This window comes from Triturus cristatus, chromosome 6 (genome assembly GCF_964204655.1).
Source record: "Triturus cristatus chromosome 6, aTriCri1.1, whole genome shotgun sequence".
In the NCBI taxonomy this organism is placed as follows: domain Eukaryota; kingdom Metazoa; phylum Chordata; class Amphibia; order Caudata; family Salamandridae; genus Triturus; species Triturus cristatus.
The window spans coordinates 454,177,920-454,199,125 of NC_140589.1; the positions used below are offsets into that span (position 1 = coordinate 454,177,920).

Consider the following 21,206-nt stretch of genomic DNA (forward strand, 5'->3'; position numbering starts at 1 on the left):
TTAAGACAAAAGCCAATAGGCAGAGAGTGGGCGGAGCTTCCACAAAGCTTCCTCACTACAGTATATACTGCATGCCTCGCAAAGCGATGGCAGCGCATTTGCGCTGCAACGCTAGGCGAGACCTAAAAAGGAGGGTACTGCACATCATGTTACTCATATTATGCCCCTGGTATGAAAGAGAACACAAGAGACTAATGAGCTCAATGCGGAGCAATTTTGTCTTCAGAACTACTAGTCCCAGAATGCAAGGGTAGCCTTTTTTCTTCCATCAGTTTCCTGCATTTTCTCTCTCGCTGGCTCTTTGATTTATCACCCGCTAGGGCCAGGAAACTGCAGTTGTACAAAAGTAGCAGATGTACTCGCATCTCGCCTTCTGTACCAGTTTTACGCATCTGGGCCACCTTACTCTATACTTCGAAGATCCCACTTGATCGGCTGCTTGCAGTATTCTCAAAGACACCCTTCAACTCCCTCTCCAAATCACGGTTTCCACATGCGTGGCTGGACACACATTGGGCCCTGTGTTTTTTCTAATCTGTCCATGCTTGTAGTGGATTCACTTATACCCTTGGTCTGGACTGACCATTATGTTGTACCCACATACATCCCTCTGTATCCGTGGAGCCTCCCAACTGCCTCCTATAATCAAGGCTCTAGGTACCCCACCCCCAGCGCAGTGGTTTAATCCTCCGATATTAGCCCAAAAGAGAAAATGTAAAATTCTCAAACATATAAGGAGGCAGCAAAAGAATAGCACAGGGCTATGAGAAAGGCACGAATGGAGCATTATGCTGAAAAAATTAATAACCCACATAACTCTGACAAAGAAATCTTACCTATAGTGAAGTCTCTGCTGGACCCTGTTTGTAAGGCATCTTACCCCTCTATTTCTAAAGACAGGTCTAATGAGTTGGCCAAATTCTTCCTTAGAAAATCAGGGACATCTATTCTACTACGGATATCGGGGGGGGGTGTACTCTGCTTGCAGATTGCCTCAGCAATTCCACCCACCTCGCCTGTTAGGAAACACTGTCTGCCCACCTTTGAAGTATGTGCTAAGGCCCAGTTGTGTTTTTTGCTCAATCAAATCTAGATCTCCATTCAATCCTGCGCTTCCGTGTTTACTTAAATTTTCAGGTGCAGAACTATCCCCTAGGTTAATGTTTCCTATGAATCTATCTATTCTGCTTACATTCCCGTGACACAAAAATGCAACAGTTTACCCAGTACTTTAGAGGCGTCTGAGCTAGAAAACTATCGCCCGATCTCCCTCCTTTCATTCCAGAATAGAATTCTAGAAAAGCATATTGGCAAACAACTTTGAGTACCCTGAATCACAGTCTCCTGCATTCACTGCAGTCAGGTTTCCTTCCTGGCCCCGCACAGAGTCTGCACTCCTTGGAGTCATAGGGGTACTCAAACAACCCTTGACTAGGGCCATGACTGCAGCACTCATCCTACATGATTTTGAGCGCTGCATTTGATAATGTTGCCTACCCAATCCTTCTTTGGAGACTCGAGAACTGTGTTAATACAGACAAGGCCCTTAGTTGGTTTTCCTATTTCATGATAAACTCTCCTTTCAGGTTGTTTTTAAATCATTCGTATCCGTAACCCATTATTTAGCGTGTTGGGTGCCACAGCACTCTTCCTTGAGCCCAAAGCTTTTTAATATATATCTCTCTCCCTTAGCAGAACATAGTGGAAGCTTTTGGCTTTACAGTAATCTTGTGTGCTGAAGATGCCCAGATGATTGTATCTCTGTCCCTAGCTTCAGGCTATAGCCATTCCCAACCCAGTCGCTGCCTGGAGGCTGTAGCCGACTGTATGGGGCTAAACTGCCTTAAACTCAAGAGACCCACATGGTGGATGAAGGCACTTGGACCCCTTCAAGTGGCCAAACAGGTCGTGAAAAATGTGGTAATTTGGTTGGATAGTGAATTTAGACTTTAAAAACATATATTTCTTTATTGCAATATCAATTGACAGTGCACTATGGTTCACAGTATAATAAAGGAAAACACCAAACAGGCAGCGGTCACACTAATATAGTGGGTAATAGAAACAGGTATTCCAAATACATACGGTATAGTGGAAGATCATGACTAAAATATATCTGACCATGGCAATTGAAAGTCCACGCAGAGATAAAGTCAGTTTAACCTCAAATATAACATAAAAAGCCCTCCCTACCTATAGTGAACTTAGACTTGATCACCAGATCAATACAGTGACCACCTATTGCTTTGGCCTCCTAAGATGTATTGGGAAGATTCTTCAGCTTCTACCAGCTCCCATTCAGAAAAATATAATACAGGCCTGATCTCTTCCCGCCTCGATTATGGCAATTTACTGTATTTGGGACTATCAAAGGCCTCCTTAAAAGGACTCCAAACAATTCAAAACACAGCTTGCTCGCCTCTATGGCCCTATGCCCAAGTATGCTTCTGTGACTGCTCAGCTAAGGGGATTGTGTTGGCTGCTTATTGCGTTGTGCATCCAATTGAATTCTCTCTGCTTTACCTATAGAGCTGTGACGCAATTGGGACCACACTATCTTAGGCATCTGTACCTCCCTTATCTTTCCCAAAGATGCTTCCATTCGACCAATCTCAAACTTGCTCAGGTTCCATGGATATGTAGGGTGATACAGGGAGGATGCTCTTTCAGATATATTGCATCAGAGTTATGGAACTCCCTTCCTGTACATCTCCGTCTCAGCCCGTCCCTTGGAATCAATTTTCCAGAACCAACTCAAGCCCTTGGTACACTAGTCGGCTGTGCAGGTTTCTAAGAGGCTGCATTCTGTTTCTTTAGCAGCACTTGGACTGGCAAATCGTACCTGGGTAGCCAGGCACGCTACCAATTATCTAAATAGAAATAAAGACAGAACCAGACTTTGTTTTTTCCTCTAGCCAAGTTTGAAGAGCTTACATTTTTCTGCGTTCACTTGTAGGGGTGGTCTATTGGTACAGAACTATTCAAAATCTGATCCTAATATTGGTAACACTCATGGGGTTTTTCTCACTGTGACCACATCATCGTCAGTAAAGGAGAATCTGTGGTCTCGTGGGTCCTATTCCATTCCCACAGCTGCCTTCCAGATAAATCCTCATCCGTTCTATTCATAGTACACTCCCCAGAACCCATTAAGAATCTGTAATTCCCGATCCCTTAATCTGTGTTCACTCCCTAGTCACGGTTTTAAGCTTTGGTAACCTCAAACCAGAAGTAACACTATACGGTACCAGACATTTGTCATTTCTTAACACGCCTTTTTACTTGTTTTTAGTGCATGCTTTATTATATTATATTATATTATTGATAGCGATTCATCTACTGTTCCTCCTTTTCTCACAATGAACATGCCATGACCTTTTTCACAGCAATTGACTGGACACCGTCTTGCTTCTGCTTTTGGGTGTTTAGAAAAATCGGAAACAAATACTTGATTTTTTTTTTTTCTACACTCCATCATTACTTATTTATTGGCCACAAGCAATTTCCCCTACCTGCAGTTGAAACGTTGGTTTCCTGTCATACGTTACTTGCTAGGTCGGGCGCTTTTTTTGTCCTCGTTTGGCTCTTTTATTGAAGACTAGCTTCGTCGATGTGTTTTTTATGGTTTGATAGATTGTTATATTTTTCATTTGCACCATATATTTTTCTTTTGCCGCATATCTTTGAAACATTACTCAACCACAAGCTATTTTTCTATGTCGCATTACCTTATTGTGTTCTTGTTTAATTATTCAGTATATTTTTTTACGTACCAATATCCAAGTTGCTTTGGTCTATGAATAACAACAATGCAACTTTCTGATTTACATTGCTTCGCTGAGTGCCAGAATGGGGATGCAGTAGTAAAGCCGGACTGGAGCAGATTCTCAGCAAGGGAGGTTGATGACACAGCTTGAGAAACTTAAGTTTATCTACGGAATACTTTTAAAAGTTTTTTTTTTTTAATGAGGCTAATTTCGTATTGTGTGCTTCCTAATATGTAAGCATAGTCCAAGAAATACAGGTGCCAAGAGGCGGCATATATTTGGCATTTTCAGCCAAGAGCCGACAATTCTTTCATGGAAGAATTGAATGATTATCTAATGGAACACGAACTAGTCAACTTATAGAACATGTATTGTGAAGAATTCAGCATTAACGTGAGTAGTCCAAGCTACAAACACAAGAGTGAAGTACATAAAATCCTAAATTGCATGAACCTCTGACAAACCTCATGCGAACCTATGCACTTCCAAAGCAAGACCACAGACTCGGTCTTTCACAATGCAACGCAAGACCACAGACTTGGTCATTCACAATGCAACGTGAGTCCAGTGCTTGTCACCTTTCGAAAGGGATTGTTCGGATCATTTTATGATTCCCTTCCACATTTATACGCATGTCTGCACTAACCATATACTATTCAGACCCAAACCGCAATACAGAAGATGGTTCAAGACATTTTCTGAGAAGGACTGGGCGCAATCTGAAACTAATATATAGACTAAATCTGATTTATCTAGCGAAGTGAACACACTATTCACTTCTTAAAATTTTCAGGGAGTCAAGAGATCGAAAATCTTGCTCCCTTCTGTAAGACCTGGGTGGGCCACCCTGACGAGTTATTTCGTGAGGCAGGTAGTTATCCCCCTCAACTAATACTCCATAAGTTTTTAGATTTCTAAATTTAGAGGTGTACAAATAAACACTGCTCCTAAGCTCAGTATAGAATTTCAGAAATACTTAGGTCTACTTCATAATCAGTTTTCCCATCATTATATTTTACCGTACAAATTGCTGTTTAGTCGGTACACTAGGTGAAATTCTTTTAAACTACACCTCAGTTGTTGGCTCTAGGTATCCATTGTTTTTGGAAAACCTGCAAACCCTATTTATCTCCACTACCAGAAGGTCTATCTGACATAACAATACATTGTTTTTGTATTTTGGCAATTGTGACAAAAAAATATAGATGAAGACGTTTTCAATGACTGTTTTTTCATTCTCGTTTTCACTTTTTTTTATTTCAACAATTAGTTTCTTTGAGAGAACCTTGAAAGCGCTACACACATGACTCCTTGTTGAATTCAGAATTTTGTCTACTTTTCAGAAGCCTATAGCTTTTTGGGGTCATTCTTGAGTTCCACACCTGCAAGTAGGTTGAAGCCACAAAATTTAGTAAAAATGGACTACCTCTTCCAAAAATGTAAGACTCAGCTGTAACTTTTTTTATTTCATAGCACGCTGCTTGTGCCTGAAAGTTGGTGACCTGTGGACAGTTGTCCTTCTAGAATATTTTATGCACCCATACAGCTTTCTCAAATGTAATCTTGTACTCCTATTTGGAATGCATCCAAATTGATCTAGACTGTCTTATTTAGCTGCCATTGCCCTTCATCAGTTGCCTCTTTGCCAGAACATCTCTATTTTTTAATGATAGAATTAATCTATAGGAGGGGTGTTAATGGATACCCTCAATATTGGCCATCCTCGAGACTGAAAGCAGATTCCCTCAAACATAGGCCGGTTAGTGGACTGATTCAGAAATTCACGTGTTCTGTGACTTTCCCAGACAACCACTGAAAGGATTCAGCTGATAGACAGTTCACTCCTGGTTCCTTTCTGTTCTGGAGTTTAGCTTTCACTTGCCCAATCTCCTTCTCTGTCGCATCTAGTATTTCCTAGTCTGCCTGAGACAACTTGGAGAACACCAGATTGTCCTCAGGTCTGGCATTTCTAGATATACATTAGTAGCAGAACAAAACACACTGCAAGTGTGCCATGTCACCCCTTTGTCACTTCACAATAAGTTCCATGCTGTTGCCCAATCCATAAACTACCCCATAAAAGCCACCCTAGCCTTATTTACCAATTCATGCAATAAGTAACACACTTGAGCGTTTGTTACCAGCGCCATAAAATCTACTTCACGCGGTGGTGTACAATCCAATAGTAAAGGATCAGGGTTGTTAACATAGCCCATTTTCAAATGTATGAACTATTCTTCAGTCTCCCTAAAGTTCAGCTTATCCTCTTCTTTTTCTAGCAATACTCGATATGGCACAGCTCCTCACAAATGTCTTACAGTGCTCTTTCGGAACATTTCAAGGTCATATTTTCATCGAAGTGTTCAGTAACTCTTCAAAAGCTCTTGATCTTCCCAGGCTTTCAACTTTGGCACTTCCTGATTAATTTCTTGCAATGCCTTATCCATAATAGAGAATAGATCCTTGTGCCAAATTTTATGTGTCTCTAAATTCAATCAAATTCTCCTTGGATGCAAAGCAGTAATCAACCCTCAAGCATGACGTGGGCCCCCGAATAACAGGAGTTTTTATCTGTCCTCCAAAGATCAGCTAGCCCAACTCACTAGTAAAAACTGTCTTGAGAGGCAACTAGCTGCACCCACTTTGTTTCTTGACCTATCCATGACAAAACCCATGGCTAGATTGAAATCCCTACCCAAGAGGACCTTAGCTGTAGGCATCTGTAACAGAAAGTGTCCATGTTTGTCCAGAGTTAACATCTGCAAATTCAGAAGGAGATACTCATGCCATAGACATCGGCTATCCATCGCGCATGCAAGACAAAACAGAACAATATCTCTGAGGGTCAACCCATGCTCTAACCAGAATGGATTTTTTTCTCAGCAGTATTGCTTCTTTGAGCTGGTAAATATGCCTGATTTATTGGCACATGACCTGAATCCTGCTGAAACAGCAACATTTAGTATCGCCAAAGTATTTTTTGTAATGGGATCATGTTGGATTTGTCTGTGGATCTCTTGTATAACCACTCAATCTTAATTTTGTCTCCTAGTCCGCTCATGTTCCAGGAGATTGTTACTACAGGGCCATTCCTCAGGTTACCCATAATCAAGTATATAAATTACATACATAGGGAGTTCCGAAGACATCGTACATGCCGCCATAAAACTGTTTACTACCTAAAGGACTCTATAGAAACTGCAAAAAATAGCCTAGAATAACCCGCCGCCATGCTTGAAATTGCTCATTACCTCCATGCACAGTGTGTCTGATGCTCAATATCAACATAGATATTCAGAGTAGCATCCCAGCTCTCTGTGACAATAAAGTACGGAGATGTCAATGATAACTCTGTTCCTAACTCAAAAGCCTATGTCCTTCTTTTCATATAAAAATATAAAATGCATTAAATGTAAGCATACTTTATCCACACATGACATATGTATGTCACAGTCCTCTCCCTCTTAACAGCACAGGTGCCGCCCAGTCCTGTTAACTAATTAATTCTTACTCAATAAACTAACAACATAGCTCATGTCTACCTGTTTCATGCAGAGTTGTATTCTCATTACCAGTATTCACACAAGTGGGATTTTCAGCAAGCTTCTCAGTCACTTGTGAGTCATTTGATACAGCTTGTTTCTTTAGTTCTCATACAGTCTGATCTGTTGCAGAGAGATATATATTAGTAGTGGAATAAAAACACACTGCAAATGTTTTTCATGCCCCTAGCAGTGTGCCGTCAAGTGCCATATGTCTATAGGGGGGAAGTGAAGCACCATGACTTCCCATCTTATTTATTATTATTTTATAGTTTTATAGAGCGCGAACCAGACCTGTGAGGGTATCGGAGCGCTTTACAGGATTTAGGGGGAGGAATACAAAACATAGGGATGGGAGGGATCAGATTGGGAGAGATAGGGATACATATACGGGAGGAGCACGCAGTCTAAAGTCCAAGCTATATGTGGGAGAAAATTAAAGCAGGTAGATAAAAAAATACAAGAAGGCTACCTTATACAGGAGGTACACGCCGTCAAAGGTCCAAGCTACATGTGGAATAAAAGTTTAAGCAGGTAGTTTTAATATAGGAGAAGGCACGCAGTCTCAGCTCTTTGGGGGGCGGGGGGGGGGGCAGGAGTACAGAAAAAATGTATCATCCGTGGACAATGCCGAGATGGAGGGTGGAACAAGTCTGAGGTGATTGTAAGGTATTCATTAGATGAGGTATTTTCCCATTAAGAAAGTTTTGGTCTCCATCTTAAAGTGTGCCAAGGACGGAAGTCTTCTGATGGAGGGTGGGAGAGAGTTCCAGATTCTTGGAGCGGCCCCAGAGAAGGCTCGATTGTAGGTTTTTTTCTTCCGGAAGCGTGCTGGCTGCAGCAGCAGGTTTTTGGCAGAACGGGAGTTTCGGGCACGTCTGGATATCACAAGTTTTTGTGCGAGAAATGTAGGTGTATTTGAGTACAGAGCTTTGTGAGTAATGCAGGCCAGTTTAAATTGTATTCTGGCCTCCAGGAGAAGCCAGTGCAGAGCTTTGAGGTGGGGAGAGATGTGGTCAAATTTGTTTGAACCCATTATGAGTCTGGCGGCGGTGTTGAGGCAGGCTTTCAATGGTGCCAGAGAGTTCTTGGGTAGCCCTGCAAGAGTAGAGCATCCATATTCAAGTCTGGAAATGACTAGGGCCTTAGTTGCCGTTTTAAGGTCGGACACATCGAAGAAGGGTTTTAGGTTTCTTAGGTAGCTCAGGTGGAATCTAGCCGTTTTGGCCATCAAGTTTATATAGCCATGCATATTCAGGCTGCCGTCAAGGGTTATTCCCAGGGATTTCGCCGAGTCAACAATGGTAGGAGGGCAGTTTAGTGCAGTGATCCATTCCTGGATTTCTGGATTGGGTTTGGGTGGGGAGATCAGAAGGAATTCTGTTTTTTTTGCGTTGAGTTTAAGCTGGTTGGAGGTGAGCCAATGGACTGTCAGCTTCAGGGCCTTGTTTAGGGAGAAAATGTCCTCAGGGGAAGAGATTTTTATGTAGACCTGTGTATCGTCGGCGTACATAAGGTAGGAGATGTTGGCGGCACGAAGCACCTCGGTGAGAGGTACAAGGTAAAGGTTGAAGAGGGTAGGGGAGAGGGTAGATCCTTGTGGGACTCCAACAGAAACTGGAGAGGGGGCGGATAGATCACTGTTGATGAGGACTCTCTGTGAGCGGTTTTGGAGGAAGGATCTATATTACTGCTAGCCTCACTGGGAAGAGTTTCTTGTATTGAATTTACTCTTTTCCCAACCAGCGCTTAACATCTTTTAAAGGATCTCTGCCGATTTTGGGAGCTCTAGGTCCTAGGATGTCCGCAACTTGTTAAGGCTCCAGGTTGGTTGTTGGAAATGAGGTTTCTGTTTGGCTAGGGTATGCACCTAAGCCAGACAGAACCCATCACTCTAGTCAGAGCAATGGAAATACATGCTGAAGATAACCCCTGCTCAACCCCTTGGTAGCTTGGCAGAGCAGTCAGGCTTATCCCAGAGGCAATGTGTATAGCATTTGCGCAACACACTCACACAGCAGTGACTCACTAGGCACACCACAAAAGAAACTCCACATAAGTTTATATAAAAATAGCCTTTGTATTATCCATAAAAACACATTAGAACACCATCACAGATATATCACTGTGCCACTAGGCACTTGTCATGACTTAACAGAGATTTACATAAATCACTAGGCCAATCGGGCCACTGTCATAAAATATCACAGTTAAGGCGACCAGTAACTAATGGTAGGATCACCTTCAGCACAACACATTATGCATAAACAACATCAGCAGCAGCGCACTAGAGCAATTACTAGTAAGTTGCACACAGTGTAATGACACTTTCATTGTACAATCTTCTGAGCTACTGCTTGCTGGTCCCTTCCTAGTAGACTTCTGGGCCTTCTGCTCGCCTTCAACCAGAAATGCAGTAATCCCCGGGACCTCTGATGCGCCTCCTTTGTTCAAAGTGAGGAGCGGGGGCCTCCGTTGAGGTTTAACTCTTTATGCCCCCATGAAGAAAGGGGCAGCTGCCACCGACACAGGAGAGGAGCCTGGCCACTACTCCAGGCCAACAGTGCCAGCTCCGCCCCCTCTCCCCGTAGGCCTACAATTGGCAGGTCTCTCTCTCCCCAACGGGGAGGCAAAGCAGCCGCCCTCTACCCTGCGGTGCCTCTGCCTCCTAGCAGTAAATGGGGGATGGTGATTCCCCTCCGGGCTGCTCTTCCCTGGGTCGCCAAGTTGGGCGGAGTCACTCACCCACTAGACTCGTGCGCTGCCGGCACTTTCTACACGGCGAGACACGGAGCGACTGTCCACAGTAGCGGGCCCCGCCCTCCTATGATGTGGGCGCTACCTTGGCAGGGCAGGAACCCCACACTGGGGTTTCATCTTCTGTGGAGGCACTGCTACAGCGGGAATCTACGCGGCTCCTTCTCAGTGCTGGTGCCGCGGGTGGTGGCCCAGCCCCGTTCTGTGTTAGAGGGACTTTGGAGGTTTCATTGCCCACAAGGTAAAATAAAGGTAAGCGCGTCTCCTCCAAGATCACGACAACAGTGCTGTCCACCTGTGCTCGTCAGGGAGCAGAGCCAAAAGTGCTCCCATAAGGTTCTGTAGTGAAGCAATCACCACATGCTTGGTGTAAAAAGATAAAGCGCTCGCCCGGCGCTTAGTTCTCCCACCCGCAGGGCAGGCCACCAAGCCTTAAGAGATCACCTGTGGCAGTGAACAGGGCACAGGCAAACCAGCGCACTGGGTCTCTCAGCAGAGTGGCAGTCCCTTCAGCTGCCCAGCAGGCAGCAGGTTCAGTCTCATAAGTAGGTAGTCCAGATGGCAGGTGCTCCTGGCACACAACAGTCCTCTGGTCCCACGCAGTGTCTTCTCTCCACCAATTTAACCACATGGGGTCACAGCCCCCAGTACTTATAGTCAATATGTCTTTGTTCTCCTCTGGCACAGGGTTCTGAGCCCAGTCCAAACCAGTTCTTGAGGCACTTTAAAATATCTTTACAAGTGCACAACAAACTCAATTGTTGGTGTAAGCCTTGGCCCCAGACACACACCACAGGGGGGCGGAGCCATCATTGTGGAAGACAGGCACAGCCCTATTCAGCTGCAGCTGCTACTCCTCCCACCACTCCAAATGCAGACCTGGCCTATTCAGGTGCAAGGGTTAACTCTTCCAGCTACTCTAAATTCAGCCGGGGTCTATTCAGCCTAGCGCTGAGTCACCCAGGCAGGGCAGGACACACCTCAACCCCACCCCCACTCCCAGGGACTGGCTGGAGTGAATGCACATCACCTCTCCCCTGTCAGTCAGAACCAGACGGTCAATACACATCCGGCAAGCACAAAGACACATAGTTCACAGAAATGCCCACTTCTAAAAGTGGCATTTCTAAAATAGTAATAATAAATCAGCTTTCACCAATAAGCATAATTTATAACTACTATTCCAAACATACCAAACATGGTCACGCTACCCCTCTTATGTCAGGAATTACCACTGAAGCACATATCCGGGAATCCCCAAGGCAAACCTACGCGAGGGCAGCCTCACAGCAGTGAGAAACCAAATAGGCTGTTTGTCACTATCAGGACATGCCACACAGTTAAAGCACATGTACTACATTTTACCTACCCTCACCATGCCCATAGGGCTAGCTAGGTCCTACCTTAGGGGTGACTGATATGTAGTGAAAGGGGAGTTGCAGACGTGGCAACCACTTTATGTGCCACGTCGCAGCGACAGTAAACTGCGCATGCGGGTCCTGCAGTGGCTGAGGCCTGAGACAGATTTGAAAGGCTACTTTGGTGGGTGGCGCAAGCAGCGCTGCAAGCCCACTAGTAGAATTTAGTTTAGTGGCCCTGGATATATGGGATACCACTGTACAAGGGACTGACAGGTAAATTAAATATTTCAAACAGGTGTAGACCAATTTTACCAAGTTTGCAGTAGAGAGCACATGCACTTTAGCACTGATCAACAGTGATAAAGTGCCCAGAGTCCTAAAACCACCAACAGGTCAGAAAGAATACAACAGGAAGGTAATAAGTTCTGGAATGACCTTGCAAAAGGGCCAAGTCCAACATTGGTCCTCTGTTTCAGGTGTATGTGCCTGTTCCCCAGTGCTTTAGCTCAATTTCTTCCTGAAAAATAATGAAGTCAAGATGCTCACATTAACCTCAAGTTCTATCTGCCCTGGATCCAGAAGAGTGAGTGGCAGTATGGTCCTGTTGGCCGCTTATTTTCACATTACCATCCTGTAGTCCCATGGGTGGGCCTAGAAAATGTCAGTTCTCTGTGCTCCCCTTCGATCTCAGCAGTGAGCCAGGACAACGCGGATTGGAGTACCTTCAAATCTGCCCTCTGGTACTACCACTAGCTGATCTGATCCACCAAAGGGTCCGTGCTCGCAGACCGCATCAATACCAACAACAGCTAAAAGATCTTTGACGTTGTGAAAGATTTTACTTCCTGAGCAGCTCGCTCCACCAGCATTAACCCCAGCAGAATAGTCAGCATAAATAGCAATTTCGACCCCAGCCGACTGTGTGGACTTCGCAATGCGCCTCCCCATCTCAACAAAAGAAACAACACTGATGACCTAGCCTGGCATTAATACGTAAGGAACTGCTTCTACCATGTAGTCCAGCCACTCCAGGGCCCCATCAAAGCATTGCCCCCCCCCCACCACTACTTATTTGTCAAAAGACTGCAACCAATCAACTCAGTGAACACCTCCATCATAAGAGCCACCTACCTGTTACCTGGATTCCCACCACAGTACTCTCCTCCCCTCCCCTCCCCAAGAAGCCCTCAGCAGACCTGATGATGCTAGCCAACTACAGACCCTTCTCCCAGCTAACCTATCTGGCCAAATTCCTGGAGAAGCTGATCAATAGGTGCTTTGCCAACCACCTCTATGAACACCATCCCGTTGATGCCACTCTACCCAGTTTAAGACCTAACCAGAGCACAGAAGCAGCCCTTCTCTCCACAACAGGCAACATCCATATGACCATGGACTGTGGAGACGCCACAGCCCTCACACCCCTGGAACTTCCAGCGGCTCTCGACACAGTATCCCACCCATTCTCATTCAACGTCTGCATAAAAATAGAATCCACAAACCCGCACTCTGTTGGATAAACTCATCTGTGAAGCACAGCAATACTCAGCCTGACCCTCTTCAACAGCGACATGATCCCACACGCCAGCATCGAGCTCTTCCTGAATCATCATGCAACTGACCAGTTGTCCCCAAACCATAAAGAACTCAACAGCCAGAACCACACTCGACCTACTGTATCGAACTGACATCATCCTGTATATTCGGGAGCTCCACAAGGCTTCCTTTACACAAACGAGCTCTGTTCAAACTGCTCACAAACGCCTTTGAAGCTCCACGCAACACAGACTCTGCATACCTCAATAAGCATATCACATTCCACAAACCCACCAAACACCTCCGTTCATCCGAACTACTACTTGCAAACCTCATACACAGAGCCAGATCAAGAGGTAGGGCTTGCACCTACATCGCTCCTATTGCATGGAAGGTCCTGGCACTACACATCAGAGCCGCCTCTTCATTTCTCGAAGTCTGCAAGATGCTGAAGATAAGTCTCTTCTAATAGACTCTCACTAGCCTGGCGCCAAGCTTCTGTTGCCCCAGTTTCAGCAACAGGATGCCCTCCAGTTACTAGCGCTCCATACACATACTATTAGATGAGTCAGATGACTGTCCTTGATGCAGGATCATCTATCTCATAGACTTTCAGGCACTCTAAGACTACTGCAGTTTGGCCTTTGTGGTTAGAGTGGGGTGGAGGCAAATACTTATTTCTTCTCCCATTATGATGCCTCCATCTTGAATCCACTGGCATGCGTGTCCTACCCAAATGAACTCACCGGCAGGTTGTCAGCCAGTCCTCATCATTCACCGATATGTCTATCCTGATCCCCAGTGCGCACTCTGCATGCATCTTCAGCACTTTAGAAAGGCCTCTTCCATTGTTTCTTGTGTACGTTCTCCACAACTTTATTAAATCTCAGTGTGGCAGCCAGTTTCCTTATTTGTAGCATCTACCAATAGGGGGAGGGCAAGCCCATTAGTCATGGTATCTTCTACGGGAGATCATAATTCCCACTTCCTCTATTATACCGTTTTATGGTGATAGCCCTGCATCAGTGTGTATGGCACTGATCCGATTTTGAGAAATCTGAGGTATTTTAGTTAAGTCTGCAGTATTGTTGACTATATAAAACATTTTATGTGTGTTAATGGCAATTCGAATGTTTGGCATGGTGCAGGCAGTAGGGCAGCCTATAAAGCGAGGCAAACATGAGGGCAGGTCTGCTTGACTTACTAATATTTCTCTACCGATAGTCCTTCAACTTGAAGTTGCTTAGTCCTACTGCTCTCCACACAGACAATGCATCGCGTTGTGACTGTGGTGGAGCGTTGGAGGCTCTGATGGCAGAGGAGATAAGTGACAAGCCAGCGCCTGATTACAAGTTGCCAATGAGATATGTTAACTTATGAGTTTAGCACTTCGAGTGCACAAAGGTGACGGAGAAAACTTTATTGGTGCCTGGAATACCCTGGAAAGGTGATAGTAGCACCCAAAGTAGGATCATATTCTAGAATTCTTTGCCACCTGTGCTAAATTGCTGGAAACAGCCTTGAAAGTGTAGTGCGTCCAACAGGTGTGCAGCATTGCCTCGTAGGTATAAATGTGGGTTGGAAGTAGGGCTCAAGTGTCTGAGGGCAGCACACAGCTCCCATATTCTTCTATTGTCAGCTCTCACTGTGGGCAAGCCTGCCAAGACAATAGCTGCTATTTAAGCTCACCCTGTTACAGATGTCTGTTTGCGGACCAGCGTTAGTACATTTTTATTACTTCTTTACGCCTTTGGTCATGTTTGACTGAAAGAGACTGCCATTTTGCCATGAAATGCTTGGGTATAGTGATTTCGAAATTCTGGGAATCGAAAGGCTGTTGCATAACTTTTTATAATCCGATTTTGCAATTGAACATTTGGAGCTATAGAGGAGCCTGATGTGCTAGTCATTTTGAATGGGGTTTCCAATTAATGAATTCACCCGATTCCTATACAACCTGTTAGTAATGGGAATATATTTAATTATTTTATCAATGTGTACTTTACTTTTTTCCCCTATTGTTTTCTTTCTGATCGGTGTCTTGCAAGTTGATATAAATACATACCTATTTCTATATAATGTAATAAAACTTTTTAGATACCTATGTCAATTAATTGGTTATAGTCAGCAATGTGCTATAGAAAACTTCCTCCTCCAATAAAGAAGCCTTCACCTATGCACACACCAGTGAATTTCTCGTGTAATAATTTTTGCAAAAGGACTCTCCTGCCATCAATTCAATTCGACCATCTTAAGTGTTTTAAGCATTCAATTAACATGTGCATTAAAATGACCAAATGGTACATTCATACTGTTAACGTCTATTCACATGTAAGAAGTTCCTGTACAAACGGGCTGCCCCTTGCTAAAAATTATAGAGCAATGTATGGAGCCACACATTTTATGTAATATTAAAATAGAATAATAGAAAAGCATTCTTTAGCAAGTCTCGCACTGGCTTAGCGACTGCCACCAATAAAAAAGAAAATAACTTATGTTGCAATCATGTAAATGTACACAATGTGTATTCAGAAAATTCCATACAAGGAACATAATTGCAAACAAACCAATACCAACATATTTGTATACGTGTGGTTAATTGTCTTATTGTACAATCTATGTGATAGAGACATCTAGACGCAGATTCCTTACTTTAGGATCCTCCCCAGGTGCTAGACTGGATCCAGAGATTTTTCCATAGCAAGTACGTGCGCCGGCAGAGGGTGTCACTCGACTCTGTATCGACGTCGTCCACCAGATGTGACGTCAACAGAGTCCATACAACCCCATCACCAACGCGCCAATGTCTGTTCCTTCTTTTCCGTGTTTGCAGCACGCATCCGTAGCGGTTAGGGGCTGTTTTCTCAGGCCCATCTCGACATCTTGTCAAGAGAACAGTGTGCCTTTTTCAAGCAATGTCATCTGGGTTTAAACCCTGCAGATCTTGTGATAGACAAATGTCGGTCACGGATCTGCATACTCCCTGTTTATGGTACCTCGGGAAACATCACGACTCTTGAGGATTGCCAAAGACATCGAAAGAGCACTGTATGAAACTCCTGGCGCCGCGCTTTTCTGAAAAACCACACAGCCATTCTTCACTTAAGTCTAGGGACCTGTCGAGGAGTCGTTCGGGTGAGAAGACGCCTCCGTCGTCGTCAAGGAAGGCTCTGAGAACCCAACGTTCAAAACGCAAGTCTGACGCCTTATCCCAACTGACGGTTGAGGAGTGTTTGAGAGTCTACCCCGTGCCTCCCTAAATATCCTGGAGCCGGGGCGACTCTAGCCCAAATGCAGGAATATTATTTTTCCCTGCATAAGGTTTTTGGGTATCTGTCTTCCGCTGGTGTGCCCTCTGGCCCCAAGGAGATGGGAGGTACCCTGGCTGGATCCTCACAGGCGGGCTCGTCTTCGGGGACAGTTGGGCCCTCTGACTCCACTATAGGATTCGAGACCGCACCGGTGCACATCCCTTTAGGGTTCACGCCTTTCGGCGTCAAGCATGGGGTTTCAGAGTCTACTTAGACAGTGACGTCAGCAGCGCAATTCCTATTTCCGACATTGAGATGACGACGCAGCGGCGTCTGGTGGCACCAGGTGCAGCTTCAGTACTTAAGTTTTCTTTGGATGGCTCTCCATCTGCTCTTATTCGAGCCTTTGTCTGTTTTTCCTGCAGGATTACACAGTTTGGTGATGGAAGAAGAGAATATTGAAGGTCAAAACCTGTTGCATGCTGTCCAACCTCCTGTGCAGGAAAATTGGTTTACTGAACTGGGTGAGGTTAGTGGATTAGAGTCCTCTCCAGTTTCATATTTACTTTCTCCACCTGGTATGGCAACTGGAGAAAAGTTCATCCTTTGCTGAAGTGTTGAAGAGGGCTGCTATGGTGTTGGATTGCCAACTTCCCTACGTGAAATTGTCCACAGACCCTTTGGTGAATATTTTTCATCAAGGCTTGACGAGAGTGGAGCCTGTGCTTACTTTTAATGAGTCCCTGTTTTATCTGCTGTTAGGAGTTTGGGCAAACCCTGATCAGGTTACCTCAATTGACCAGGCTATAAGTCATAGGCATCAACCCGCCCCTGGGGACCCTCTTTGTCCTCTGAGGCATCCCACTACGAAAGGGCCGGTGGTTCAAGCTGCTACAGCTACTTCGGACCCTAATGCCCCTTTCTTTGGTTCCATCAGGTAAAGAATCCAGATGGTTGGAAGGTTGTGGGAGAAATATATTTTAACTGCTAGCTCAGCTTTGAGGTCCCTAAACACTACATGTGTTATTGACAGGTGGTTTTCTCATGCTTTATGGGACTCTGTGGCGCAGAGGCTATCTTCTCTGTCAGAGGAATCCAGGAATTAGTAATTGCAGGAGGTGCAAGATGACCGGGAGGCAGCAAGATTTACCATCAAGTGTAGCATGGACACCGCTGATTCTGTGGGTAGAGCTATGGCTCAGTCGGTTGCTCTGTGCAGGCATGCATGGCTGCATCAGTCTGGGTTTTCAAAGCCTGTGCAGGAAAATCTCAAAGATATACCATTTGACGGTGTTCATTTATTTGGTGAACAGGCTGATTCGTACTTAAGGAGATTCAGAGCTGACTGATCTGCTAAGTCCACTTGAGTTAGTTTGTAAGCTTGAGTTTGGTGTTCGAGCTGGTGTAGAGCAGTATCTACATGTCTGAGTTATATGTATCATCTGGTACGTCCAAGATAGTGTTTGCTTGATGCAAAGATTTCTTGATACCTAGTGTTTTTAATCCCGGACAGTTGGGACTACAGAAGTTGCGTTCCACAATAAGTGGTTTTCTTAGTTAATATGCGAGCTGCAAAAGTACTGCACTTTGTCAGTGTTTAATTTGTGCTATGTTATTTATCTGAGTCTGTTATACAGAACTCACAGTTTGTTTCACTCTGGGCAAGAGTGTAGGCTCAAGAGTGATACCAGTATGGCATATACTATACTCTGTGTGGGATATTGTTGGTCTGCGTTTGTGGGCAGCTTATGCGTTATTTGTCTCCCGTTTAAGTGGATTGTGTTCTACTCTATGTGAAGGATTAGTTCTCTGTAGTACTTTTGAATTTGTACCCTATTGGAGCCATGGGGCATATGTTTTGCTTAGGTGCAATTACCTCTTAACAGACATGTTGATTGTCTATAATGATTTTTGCAGGGTATGTCATTAAGGTGTCTGTCCCAAAATGCCTTCTCACATTTTCTCAGAAGGTATCTGGTAGCCTACATTATTATTGATGTGGCTTCGGCTTTTGTCTGGTACTTGCCTTCTGTTTACGTGGTAGATAAGGTTCTCTACGTCTGCTGATGTGCTTGCCTTCTGAACCTTCATGACATTATATTGCTATTCAGATTCTGTCTTCTGGACAGTGATATTGAGCATGTTCATGTTTTTCCGCCATTAGTGATTGCTGGCATGCCTGGCATATATCCATTCCTTATATTGGATAAGGTTATTGATATTTTCTCCTTTTCAGGATTGTCATAACGCTGTTCGTTATTATTGAACATTGTTTCTGTGTTCTTGAAGAACATTCCCCTCTAATGCTGTACCACTTCTACTTGTGAAGAATTAATATAGGTTGATCTTAAAGGGAGAGAGGCATGGGCCTCGAAGTTTCTATCCTTTGTAGAAGACTTTTATTCCTGACTTCAGGATCTTTGCTCTCTTAAGGGTAATTTCCTTTTATTGTGTATCTATCTAGAGTTTCTGGTAAGCAACTATTTTCCTTATTTCCTACCTCTAGGGTCTTTAAGTTGGGTTCACACATTGTAAAGTGTGGATCCTAGAAAAGTGAGACAGATTAATGTTTGACTTTCTCAGTGGTTGTATTCTTTTAGTTTAGAATTCCTTATTTAAGTTTTGCTTTAGTTAGGTTATTGTGCTTTCTTTTTATTGCTGATATCTTATTCGATGTCGCGCTACCATTGTTTAATGATCGACTTCTAGGCAACTTGCATTACCCTGATGGGTTGGATGCCGTTGCTATGGATATGATTCCGCTTTAGGCAAAAACGTTTGTGTTTCCTGTGGATTATTGTCTATATTTACTATCTTTTAATGTAGAAATATTCTTGGTGGATACATGGGCGTTGATCAGGTCACTCCTGTGTATTCATATATTCATATGGATTTTTGTGAATACGGGGTATTCTAAAGGTCCTTGTACTTCTCTAGTTCTTTTTTCTATGTTCTGAAAGTCCTTATAAATCTCTGGGCCTTTTTTCTATGGAAGGACTGCTTCGATGTCAACCGGGGCTAATATTAACCTTTGACATCGTTTTTATATATACGTTTGTTTTCTCCATACAGAATGGATTTTCTCTGTGTAGTTTACGGAGCAGGCCTGACCTATGATTTACAGGTGGTGTTCAGTGGCTCGGCCAGCTATTCTGGTTTCACCAGTTTGGACATGCTGTTTGGACTTGAGTATATAAACAAATGGTTAAAGTCTTTTTGCAATGGGTAGTACTTTCCCACGATTTTATTGTCTTATAATTTTTATTACAGTGGCTATGTCTACAGTTATTGTGACATGAAAGTTTTTAAAGTGGTTAAGTCTTACTGACATGGGTAGATCGTTCCCATTGTTTAAATGGTGTGCAACTTTCTTTACCTATGACCCCTTCTGGGGACTTCATAGGGTTAGTTAGGAATGTTTCTGCTCACCTCCTTTATCATAAATTTCTGGTCTATTCTCTTCTTCTGAACCAGGTTGGTCTTAGTATGAGACCTTTTTGGATGCGGTTCACAGACCCTCTGGGATAATATGGCTTTGGCATTTGATTCTAAAGTAAGGAATCTGGGGGTAGCTATCTCTATCAGATGAACAAGTTACTTACCTTCGGTAATGCATTATCTGGTAGAGACAGGATCTAGCCACAGATTCCTTCACAATCCTCCCCGCTCTGCGAACTGCGTCCTGTTTGGTCTCAATTGTTTTGTCTTCATCTTTTGTAAAAAAATAAAAAATAAACAAAAAAAAAAGAGAATTTAGAATAAGAGAGAAAAGAAGAAAAGGAGAATCCAGTGATTTTGGAATTCTCTTTCTTCTCCAGATTTTTGGAGATATTCCTGTACTCAATTTTTTGGTTTGAAATTTGGTATATATTTGACTCGTGAGTTTCTTCTGTTTAAGCACACTGTTCAATCGGCGGTTTCGGTTTGTGGCTCTGCGTTCCAAGTGTAGAAAATAGTCACAGAAGAAACGGACGTCAGCGAGGGGGGTTATATGGACTCCGTTGACGTCACATCCGGTGGACGACGTCAATACGGAGTCACGCGATGCCCTCTGCCGGTGCACGGATGTGCTGTGGAAAAATATCCAGACCAAGTCTCGCGCCTAGGGAGGATTCTAAAGTAAGAAATCTGCGGCTAGATCCTGTTTCTACCAGATAATGCGTTACCGAAGGTAAGTAATCAATCAATCAATCAAAGACATTTATAGAGCGCACTACCTACCCGTAGGGTCTCAAGGCGCTGGGGGGGGGGGGGCGGGGGGGGGTGCCGCTACTGCTCGAACAGCCAGGTCTTGAGCTTCTTCCTGAAGGAGAGGTGGTCTTGGGTCAGGCGCAGGTCGGCCGGGAGGGAGTTCCAGGTCTTGGCGGCCAGGTAGGAGAAGGACCTTCCTCCTGTAGTGGCTCTGCGGATGCGTGGGACGGCGGCGAGGGCGTGGCTGGCAGATCGGAGGTGGCGTTTGGGAGCGTAGAAGTTGATGCGGTTGTTGAGGTAGCTCGGGCCTTGATCGTGGAGAGCTTTGTGTGCGTGGGTAAGGAGGCGGAAGGTGATTCTCTTGTTGACCGGGAACCAGTGCAGGTCTCTTAGGTGTCCGGAGATGTGGCTGTGTCGTGGGATGTCGAGGATGAGTCTGGCTGAGGCGTTCTGGATGCGCTGGAGTCTCTTCTGGATCTTGGCGGTGGTTCCGGCGTAGAGTGCGTTGCCGTAGTCCAGTCGGCTGGTGACGAGGGCCTGGGTGACGGTCTTCCTGGTCTCTGTGGGGATCCACCAGAAGATCTTCCGAAGCATGCGCAGGATGTTGAAGCACGACGAGGAGACGGCGTTGACTTGCCTGGTCATGGAGAGGGAGGAGTCCAGGATGAAACCCAGGTTGCGTGCGTGGTCCGTCGGTTTGGGTGCGGTGCCCAGGGCGGGGGGCCACCAGGAGTCGTCCCAGGCGGAGGGCGAGGAGCCCAGGATGAGGACCTCCGTCTTATCTGAGTTCAGTTTCAGGCG

At 44.6% G+C, this 21,206-nt stretch overlaps 1 protein-coding gene across 4 annotated transcripts in view; it reads left to right on the forward strand.

The window, feature by feature from the left end:
* PRIM2 (DNA primase subunit 2) overlaps window positions 1-21,206 on the forward strand; it is a 1,241,637-nt gene that overhangs the window by 852,606 nt on the left and 367,825 nt on the right. The gene's annotated exons all lie outside the window — the stretch shown is intronic.